The sequence below is a fragment of the Micromesistius poutassou genome (genome assembly GCF_964030765.1).
Source record: "Micromesistius poutassou genome assembly, chromosome: 15".
NCBI lineage: Eukaryota > Metazoa > Chordata > Actinopteri > Gadiformes > Gadidae > Micromesistius > Micromesistius poutassou.
This window is the reverse complement of record NC_140285.1, coordinates 9957259-9968469: the sequence shown is the minus strand read 5'-3', so window position 1 is coordinate 9968469 and position 11211 is coordinate 9957259. Positions and strand designations below refer to the sequence as shown.

The 11211-nt window shown below is 46.9% G+C and overlaps 1 pseudogene across 1 annotated transcript; it reads right to left on the bottom strand.

Annotated features, from left to right (window-relative positions):
- Nucleotides 1-7963: 7963 nt before the first annotated feature.
- LOC311359794 (deoxynucleoside triphosphate triphosphohydrolase SAMHD1-like) lies at nt 7964-9426 on the bottom strand (annotated as a pseudogene). Its single transcript has 4 exons — nt 9406-9426; nt 8806-8910; nt 8268-8402; nt 7964-8070 (listed from the first exon to the last, which is right to left on the bottom strand). The product of its transcript is annotated as a deoxynucleoside triphosphate triphosphohydrolase SAMHD1-like (transcript).
- Nucleotides 9427-11211: the final 1785 nt, after the last annotated feature.

Sequence of the window (11211 nt, the reverse complement as noted above, 5' to 3'; positions counted from 1 at the left end):
ATATGCACTGCACCTCGTTCGCACACTTTGGACTGATAACAAATATAGCTCTGATTTGTTTTTATTTTTAATTTGTATTTGGTGATCTTTACTTTGTCTGATACAGGGCGATTGTTTTTTCTTATATTTGAAGTATTTAGTTTTTGCTGGCATACACATTTTCTGATGCTGGGCGGGTGCTCTCTTGCAAGGATATCTTAAATGATGATTGTTTTGACTTAGAAGTCTCAAACGGAGGAATAAAGAATGTTTAACCGCGAAACACTTCATATAGTCGAGAGTTCAATAGTCTTGTGATTTGGGGGAAGAAGTTGTCCTTGAACCTGGTGGTCTGTGTGCGGATGCTCCTCTACCCTCTGCCAGACGGTAACTCAGTGAACAGTTTATTGCTAGGGTGGCTGCGGCCCCTGAGTCAAGAGGTTTCTCTACTACAACTCTGAGTGGAGAGTTCCTGCATGGCTGGCAGCCCAGTCCTGGTGATGTGCTGGGCAGTTTTCTCCACCCTCTGTAGAGCCTTGCGGTCGAGGTCGCCAGGTTGTGCTTTTTTTCCCCACTGATTCCAGTCATGTAGGCAAGATAATGCTTATACTTCCTTTAAACATCAGTAAATTTGTACCATAGCCTCCATGTTTTTCCTAGCTGTTACATCTGGCACTGCTGCGTCAGTGCAATGTGTTTTACGGTAACGTGCGATTCACATGACCGTACCTATTTTCAGTTAGTTGCGTTTTGGTTAATAAACGGAGAGCACGCTCCAAGTAAGCTTTGGCTTCAGTCTCCGTTATTCAAACATAACATTGGCGACGAGAGATGGCTGATTGCTCCCTACCACCACCCTCCCCCTTCCTAGCCCTACCGGGAGAACCACCGGTGCCGTGGCCTCGCTGGATTTCCTCGTTCGAAACTTATATTCTAGCTGCCGGCTTAGAAGATGTTTCGGCAGTGAGGAAACGTGCACTCTTGCTGCACTGCCTAGGAGCGGAGGGACAGCGCGTGTTTGGAACTCTCGGCAACGCAACAACTTACGCAAATGCCGTGGAGCTACTAAAAGCACATTTCGCAGCCCCACAAAGTGCTCTGCTCCGTCGCGTCATATTCCGACGGAGACACCAACGGTCGGGTGAGTCAGTGACGCAGTTCGTGGCTGATTTGCGAGGTTTAGCTAGCTTGTGCAAGTTCGGGGCCTTACAGGACGAAATGATAAGGGACCACCTGATACTGCACACGAACTGTGACAAAATAAGGGAAAGACTCCTACTGGAAAATGATGATTTAACATTAGCAGCAGCTCTACACCTTGCAGTTCAGGTTGAATCTGCTCTGGAATGTGCAGCTAGTTTATCCACCTCTTCCAACTCTCTAGCACTGGCCAAGGCAGCGGGCCCACTCGAGTCACGGGTGCCCCTCCTCCACGTGAGTGCAGACAGCAGCGAGGAGAACATATTACTAGCCTCTCAGTCACATGACCGCCCACACCAGCCATGTGGGAATTGTGGCTCTTCTGCGCACAATTCAAGAGCTCAGATCTGTCCTGCCCGTGGTAAAACCTGCTCCAACTGCGGGAAACTCAACCACTTTCACAAAGTCTGTAGGTCTGCCCCAGCCAGAGCCTCCCAGCCACTTACCACAGTCATCCACAATGTTAGCTCAGGACGAGCGCCATTTAAGACATGCTCGTTGGTGGTTGGTGATGTTACTCTACCGCTCCTCCTAGACACTGGAGCCACGGTGTCCCTCCTGAACTTGGCGACCTACACACAGTTTTTCTCCCACGAGCCACTGGGGCAGCCCACCACCACCCTGCGTGGCTATGCCAACTCAAAGATTGACATCGTGCGCTCCCTTCAGCTGCCTGTGAAATACGGAGAGAAGACACTGCCACTCTTCAGGTTCAATATCGCACGCCACGGGACCAACCTCCTAGGCGTCGACCTTTTCAACAGCCTCGGTTTCACTCTGCTGGACACCGCTGGCTCAGAGATTCACACTGTTACCATCCCCTGGCAGCAACAGTGGCCCATGCTGTTCAGTGGTGTGGGCTGCCTCGATGTTTTCGCCCACCAGCCCTTGTTAGACCCGCAGGTGACGCCTGTCATCCAGCCCCTCCGCCGCTCTCCTCTGGCCCTCCGCGATGACATCTCCTCTGAGCTACAGAGCATGCTCGATGGCGACATCATCGAGCAGGTGAATGCATCGCCCTGGATCTCCAACATTGTGGTGGCAAAGAAGAAGTCTGGGGGGCTGCGACTCTGCGTGGATCTAAGAGCGGTAAACAAGGCCATCATCCCAGACAAATACCCTTTGCCAACGATAGAGGAGCTCACCGCCCAGTTCCACGGGTCCACCACTTTCTCCAAATTAGACCTCCGCCAGGGTTACCTCCAGGTGCCACTACACCCTGAGAGCCGCAACCTCACCACGTTTATCACCCACAAAGGGGTCTTCCGTTACAAACGCATGGCTTTTGGTCTAAGCTCTGCCCCCAGCTGCTTCCAAAAGATAATGGCCTCCATCTTCGCTGGGATCCCGGGTGTGGCCATCTACCTGGACGATATCGTGGTTCACGGGGCCACTGTCGAGAGCCACGACGAGCGCCTCCACAGAGTGTTCAGTGCACTGGCCAAGCACCACCTCACACTGAACGGCGAGAAGTGTGTCTTCGCTGCCCCGGCCATTGAGTTTGTGGGGTTCCGTCTCTCGGCTGATGGCATATACCCACTCCACTCGAACACAGAGGCCATCCACCGTGTCCCGGAGCCCACCTCAGCCACTCAGTTGGCCTCCTTCCTGGGTATGACAGCATTCTACCTACGTTTCCTGCCACAGTACTCGGTCACGACTGCACCGCTGCGACAGCTGCTGAAACATGGTGAGCCCTGGTTCTGGTCGTCTGCCTGCTCGGACGCTGTGCGCCTCCTGAAGTCCCAGCTCACCACACCACCGGTCCTGGCGCACTTCGACCCAGCCAGCCCCACCCTTGTCACATGTGATGCCTCCGCCATGGCCATCGGTGCTGTGATGTCCCAGCTGCAAGGGGGTGTGGAGAGGCCGATCGCCTTCGCCTCACGGGCTCTCAGCCCCACGGAACAGAGGTACTCGGTGGGGGAGCGGGAAGCCCTAGCGTGCCTCTGGGCATGTGAGCGCTGGCACATGTACCTCTACGGACGCGCATTCACACTGAGGACGGACCATCAGGCCCTCACCACCCTCCTAGCCATGTCTGGCACCGGCCACAAACCACTCCGTCTCCATCGTTGGGCCGACCGCCTGCAGCAGTACAACTTCCGCCTGCATTTCACGCCGGGTCGGGACAACGTGGTGGCTGACCTGCTGTCACGTGCAATCCCCAACTCACCCCCAGATCCATATTTGGCCCCCGGTCAGGACCAGGCCGAGCACGACCTCGTCCAGCTCCTCCACACACCCCTCCAGGAGACAGTGTCACTGAGGGAGATCCAGGACGCCTCAGCTGACGACCCCACCCTCTCTACACTCTCGACCTACATCAGACAGGGCTGGCCGGCGAGGGTACCAGATGAGATGCTCCCCTACTCCAGGGTCAGGGACGAACTGTCATGCTGGAACGACACCTGCATCGCTCGTGGGCTCTGCACTGTGGTCCCGAGTGCCCTTCGGGCGCGTGCCCTTGCTATGGCGCACGAGGGCCACTTGGGCATAGTCAAGCTCAAACAGCGGTGTCGCGACGTGGTGTGGTGGCCAGGCATCGATAGGGAAATCGAGACCCTGGTCAAGGACTGCACTGCTTGCCTTCTTAGTGGTAAGACCAGGGCCCCAGCCCCACCCCCGCCCATGCAACCACTGGACTGGCCGTTCAAACCCTGGGAGCACCTACAACTTGACATCTGCGGCGAGCTGCATGGAGTACCGCATCACCAGAGGTTCCTTGTCGTTGTCTACGACCTCCACTCTAAGTGGCCAGAGGTAGCGCCTGTGGGCTCGGTCACAGCCAAGGTGTTGGTTGACATTCTCGACTCTCTGTTCGCGCGGTGGGGCCTGCCCAAGAGGATCACGACCGACAATGGTCCCCAGATGGTCTCCCACGAACTGTCCTCTTATCTGGAGGGGAAAGGAATACGCCACATTCGCACAGCATTCTACAACCCGGCTGCGAATGGGGGGGTGGAACGGCTGAACCAGTCATTGAAAAATGGCATCAGGGCCCATCTGGCACAAGGGTGCACACTCACCACCAGCCTCCTCCAAACGCTGCTGCATTACCGGGCCACCCGACACGCCACCACAGGAGTCTCCCCAGCCTCCCTTATGCTGGGGCGGGAGCTTCAGCTGCCTCTGGATAGGCTCCACCCTACAGCAGCTTGGGCCCCAGCCCACCTGGTTCGAGCCGCCGTCGACACACGCCAGCGTCGGATGAAGGACCGTTTCGACAGGGCCCAACGTGCTAAGCCACCTGCCATCGCTGTTTTGGACTGGGTCAGGATTCGTCAACCTCATCGGGACAACAAGCTCCAGTCGTTTTGGTCGGACCCGGTCCAGGTCAGCCAACAGCTTGGCCCGGCTACATTCAGGCTCGCCGACGGCACACGCTGGCATGCTAACCGCCTGGGCAAGGTACACGCCCCCCCGAGCCCAGACCTGGTGGTGCCCGCTGCTAGAGTTCTGCCGGCTGCATGGTTAGAGGCTGCACCAATCCCAGCTCCTCCGGCCCAGCCCAACGGGCCAGTGGTTGTTGCTGCACCTGAACCCCGTCCAGCTCGGGCACGCGGCAGGCCCGAGCACCTGCGTGACTTTGTGACTGAGTATCACTCCTAGTTCTGTGAGGGGGGGGGAATTGTTACATCTGGCATTGCTGCGTCAGTGCAATGTGTTTTACGGTAACGTGCGATTCACGTGACCGTACCTATTTTCAGTTAGTTCAGCGTTTTGGTTAATAAACGGAGAGCACGCTCCAAGTAAGCTCTGGCTTCAGTCTCCGTTATTCAAACATAACACTAGCCATGGAACCAAACGTATATTTAAGCTCATATTTTATTTGCTCTGGCATGGGCAGGAGGCCCCCACCCATTCAAACAGATTCCCAGCCCCACATTGAATAAATGTATTAGTGTAATAGTGTGTTTTGAAAGGTGGCATTTGTGGTAAACCGGTTAGCTGAGTGGAAAGGATTTGAGTATACCTTTGAAACAAACATCTACAACAATGCAGAGGTGCCACTTGTTGCCATGGAATGAAAGCATCACATGCCTGTGTACAAGGTAGGGCTGGCTGGGTAATTTCTGGTTTTACCAGAAAGTTTCTGGTTTTACCAGAAACTACCCAGTTTCCTAAACACAGCCCAGAAACTACCTACGGATGGCTGGGTAGTTTCTGCCGCTGTGTTGAGGATTGTATTTATTGTTAAAGTTAGATCTGGTTTTGCCTCATGCTGTTTTCCCCTTCCTGTCAGAGCCCTGTCTCTGCCCCCCAGTTTAAGTTTATATATATCTTCACCTTCATCTTGTTATTTATCAATCCCCCTCCCTCCCCCGACTACTCTGGAGGAGTTGATTGAACAATGTATGTGTTAGGGTTATGGCTTCTGTAGAGTACTTTCCACAATAAGATCCACTCTTTGATGTTGATGTTGAACTTGAACAATTATTTTGACCATACATATATCCTCTGCTCCTTGATCTTCTGTACTGTATTTTGTTAATGTAAGATAATTGTTCACATTGATAATGCTGCTATATTAAAATAGACAACATACACTACCTTAATCCTCAAATGTACTGTATATGCACTGCACCTCGTTTGCACACTTTGGACTGATAACAAATATATCTCAGATTTGTTTTTATTTTTAATTTGTATTTGGTGATCTTGACTTTGTCTGAAACAGGGTGATTGTTTTTTCTTATATTTTAATTATTTCGATTTTGATGACATACACATTTTCTGATGCTGGGCGGGTGTTCTCTTGCGAGGATATCTTAAATGATGATTGTTTTGACTTAGAAGTCTCAATCTGAGGAATAAAGAATGTTTTAAATGCGAAACAGTTAATATGGTTTAATTTCGTTCTGTCATCCCCGTCCCTGCCAGATCCCCGTCCGTGACCCCACTATTAGTTGATGACACTTTTTCCCTGCCGTCACCTCCCATTAGGTCCGGAGATGATCAGGAGTTGCCCTTACACACATGCAACACACAACAGGAGATAAGCTGCATCAGACTTGTTCACACATTGGAGATCCACAATATCAACAGAGGAGTGGAAAGCAGAAAGAAGCTGGAAAACAAAATACAGGCAAGAAGCGATAAGTACAAAGCCGCTACACTCCATTCTCCCGGTATTGTTCCAGTCGCATGACAGAAACGTTCTCAACACGTCAGAAACACACCCACTTACTCGTTGTGAATTCTCCGGCTCTCTGATTCTCCAGACTGTACACAAAGGGGCCTGGTTTGGTGGAGTCTGGAGGAGCGGATTCAGACATTTCTGTTCACACATATAGCCCCACCAGGTATTATCCGGAGAATGCCAGACTAACAGTGCATGTTTGAAAAGCCTAAAGATGCGTTCACACCAAAAGCGACGGGGCGACGTGACTCCATACAAAGTCAACGTAGAGACACGTATCAGGCGACTTTTGACGCCTGATACGGGTCTGATGAATGGCGCGTGATGAACGCCCTGGTACGGGCGTTCACACGGATTTAGTAGTGTGACATGACGTGAAACACCGCTCAAGTTTAAATATTTGAACTTTGCAGCAGTCGCGTGATGACATAACGTAACAGCCAATCAGTGTTCAACCGACCAACCGTTCCCTGCAGTCCGGAGTGAACCGCAGCATGGAGGAGAAAGTTATTTGTTGCTGTTTGCGACTCCCGGAGCTCTATGTATAATATTATGTAATATAATATATAAATATCTATATAATATAACATATAGTATCACGACCAAAAGCTGTGTGTGCCTCCAGGTTGATATTATGAATAGACTGCGTCTGGTTTTCTGACATTTATGTTACTTGCACAACAACTCAACTTCCTCATGCAGGCAGTGAAGCTTGTATTAAGGGCTAAGATAGTGTTCAGAAGATTGCTTGCGGTTTTGCTACATCTGTAAAAACAAAAGTTAAATGTGAAAAATATAGATTTGTAAAAGATAGAAAGGAAGGATGGGTCAAACATGGTGACCTTAATAAGGCAAAAGAAAAATAAACAGCTTTGACCTCAATATCAAAATGTTTTCTTTGTAACCACCAGAGGGCAGCATGACCGCATTCATTTCTCCAGCGCGCCAATCCGGTCTCCTATTTGGAAAGTTCAATTCTACATCAATATTTATTTAAGCATTTTAACATGTGTAGACCATCTGTGGTCGGTTATAAGCTCATATCTCCATGTTTATCTTAATTATTGCGGATGATGTTCATTAACCAGTGGAGATGAGTTTTGATGGTCTATTCAACAGGGCAGATCATCATGTTCAGACACGACATGCCCTCGGCCTCCACTCATAATGGAGACCAGTTATTGCAAGGTGCCTTCTTTTTTAAAAAAATTTTTAGGTGATGCCATGATGCCAGAGTATTTAGAGTCCCAGCTAGTAAACTTTCACCAATAGATTACCCTTAAGGTGAAATATAAACTATGGATAGCACGTACATATACAAACAAAAACAGAAGCAAGTGATGTTTTAAAACTGAATGTGTCACAAATCAGATAAACCTTAGAGTGTATAACCCTGAGCACTGACCAACAACAGCCTCCTACTTTGATTCAATTTGTATTCATTCCTTAATATTTTTTAAACTGAGACTCCAAAAAACACTTCACAGTTCAAAGGTCAAAGGTCAAAGTTTGCAAGCAATCTTTTGGTAAACAATGTGGATTGTACCCAGAAGGATGAAAAAATGATCTTAAGCCATCCCATTTTCATCTAATAATATAAAAAAAGAGCAAGAACAAGAAGAAAACCAGGTTACTTTTGATTCAAAATGTTAGTTGGGTTTTGGCCCTCTTTGGCGGCCTCTGGTCCCGCTGTCGTTAGACCAGCTTTTCTTCAGAGGGGTCAGCTCCGGAGCACTCACATCTCCATCCTAAAAGAAAGGAAGGGGAAGAACTTTAGAGACGAGACCCAACAGGTCACACCCACAACACGTTAACATAACAGGGACTTGGACCCATCACATGGAAAAATGAATAACGAAAAATAAAAGCTTTGCTTCAACTTCTACATCTACCCAGCTACACACTAGTAAAACGCACTCATGAACTGAAGGAAAGACAAACCTACCTGAGGTTTTGTGAAGTTTTTGTCCATGCACCACTGAACAAAGTGCTTCCTGGCCGCCCCCAGGCTCTTCTCATCAGTCCTCTTTCAGTACACCTGTGTGTGCTCCGCAAAGTGCTCTGGGAGGAGCTTGGACACCTTGGACAGCTTGGAACAAAGCATCCAATCAGAGGCATGCTGCTTGCCTCTGATTGGATGCTTGGAGTAGAAGCTCTGCCAGGGACAGACATATTCAGGTTCAGTAGAGGGTAGGACCACTGAGACTAGAGCTAGATATATTGATACACATAACACCTTAAGATTGATCATATTTACAGTAAATAATCTTTTCTAATCATGACCATGAGTTCGAGGCTTCCTTAATTTCATCAGTGCAACCAGATCCTCTTTCCATAACTTTACTGTAATGCTATCTGAGATGGGGAAGCATTGAAGATTCATCACATCAACCAATATAAATTAAAAAAAATTCTCTCATACAAATATTTTTATACTGTATAAAAATTGCTTTAAAAAATATATTTTGTTTAATAGTTCTGACCTGGTTCTTGCGGATCTGAATAGCTTTGTAGGCATCACTCTTGCAGTAAAAGTGTACGCTATTGATGGGATTCTTCTCCTTCATGCCATAGTCCATGGAAATAATCTATAATATATATATATAATAATATACATCATAAAATGATCAAAGATACCAAAAAATAAAAGGGGGGTGTTTTCAATTTAATGCAGAGGTGTATTTGTCACAATCACAGCAGTGAAATGAAGGGGGGAAAGCTATAGGTGCAAAAGAGAAACATCCCGCCTAATCCAACACGTCTTCATGGATTTCTGTTCTCTTACATCCACACGCTTGGATCAAATTATTTTATTTGAGTGTAATTTGTAAAAAGCCATTGCATCAGTTATTAGTGAGCAAAACACACTGTTAATTTCTGACCAATCAGGGCATCTCTTTCCTGAATGTTTGGGGAATCCAGCTTCCTATTTATCACAGGTGCAGTGATGCAACACTTCTTAATGATGGAGAGAAACAAACCCTGCATTCCAATATACTATCATACTACATAATACATAAATCCATATTGACTTTAAGAGTTATTTCCAAAGAGGAAACGTTTAACAGGTGACCGCAGGTGACTGTCTTCTTGGAGAAACACATCTGGTGGTTACAAAGGAAACATTTAGACATTGAGGACAAAGCCGTTTATTTATTTTTCACCATCTATCACAATGTTTGCCCCAGCCTCTGTCTATCTTTTGAATATATATTTTTCAGTTAACTTTTATTTTCACAGATTAGCAAAACAACAAGTAATCTTCTAAACAATATTCCTGAGCCCTTAATACAACCTTATATCATAATATATCTTTGAAAAGAGCAGTAAATATGAACGTAGACGGAATATGTATTTTTCTTCAACCCACACACACACAAAATATATCAAGCGCTGTGGTATGTATACCTTAGTAACCCCCAAAAAGGACAAATCTACCCAAAAACATTATTGGGGGTCAAGCAGCGAAGCTGCTGGACAACCTATTGTTTTCGTAAGTATTCCTATTATTATTATGCTGCCATTGGAGTCTATGGCAGCCCATAGAACCCCATGGTAAAAAGTTGTGAAATTTGGCACACTGATTCAGGACAGTCCCATAAGCCCTCACAGCAAATTTGAGGTCGCTAGCCCATGAGCTCTAGCGCTACCAACAGGTCAAAGTTGGACATGCATTCATGTTTATAACTTTTGACCCATTCATCCAATATTCACAACCAAGGTATCATTGGAATCCTTGGGCCAAGCCGAGTTCAACGCATCCTATGACGTCATATTGCGTCAAGATAAATTGTCCGCCATCTTGGTTTATGTCAAAAACCTTCAAAATGTTTCACACATCACATATTTTGTCCAATCATCTGGAAACTTGGCACATATGTTGATCAGACTATGCCTCACAAAAGTTATCGAACAGATTGTTCAAATTCAAAACCGTTTGGCCGCAACAGCCAATCAAATTTGACCACGAAGCCGCCAAACAGGAAGTAAGCCTGTTTCTCAGCAGCCCTTTGACATATCATAACCAAACTTGGTAAATAGACCCATGACATCATCATGGGGACGCTCATTAGGTTTGGTGACCTTTGACCTCTAGGGGGCGCTATAATTAATGACAATGTGTTTTAACTCCTCTCTCTTCACATGAGTATATTTCAAACACATTTTCAATGTCTGGTGATACTATGAGACCTCCCCATATAGCTAGTAAATGATATCTCACGGAAATAACCGCGACAGCCAATCATATTCGACTGCAAAACCGCCAAACAGGAAATAAGCCAATTTCTCAGCAACCCTTTGACATATCATAACCAAACTTGGTACATAGACCCATGACATCATCATGGAGACACTCAATGAATTTGGTGACCTTTGACCTATAAGGGGGTGAGTGTTATCATATCTCACTCGACCCTTTATTTGACGTGCAACTTGTCGAAAGTGCTGAAGGCAGTGTGTCTGACGTAGATCTATCTTGTTCATGTGGCTACTCTGGTCTATTCTGCTAATTTGTTTATAGAGTCCCATTCAGCTTGACCCCCACATTACTGCATGCAGTTATATTTATTATTATTATTATTATTAAGGAAGACATTCAAACTTTGAAAATGAAAAATAACACTTCAACCAAATTAATATTAAATGCACTACAAGAAAACCGTGAACAAAGATTAGACTATATGTATTCATTATGGTGTCTGTAGCCTGCTTTCATTCTGGTCATTTATTGCCTGGACTAAATCAGTCAGTAATAGCTGCATATAGGATTAAAGAAACATCTGAGAGAGATGAGATTGAACATATATGAAGTTAAAACCCACTGCATACAAATACACATTCAAGTTAATGATTGGACAGACTTATTACACGCTTGCGACTGCCACAGA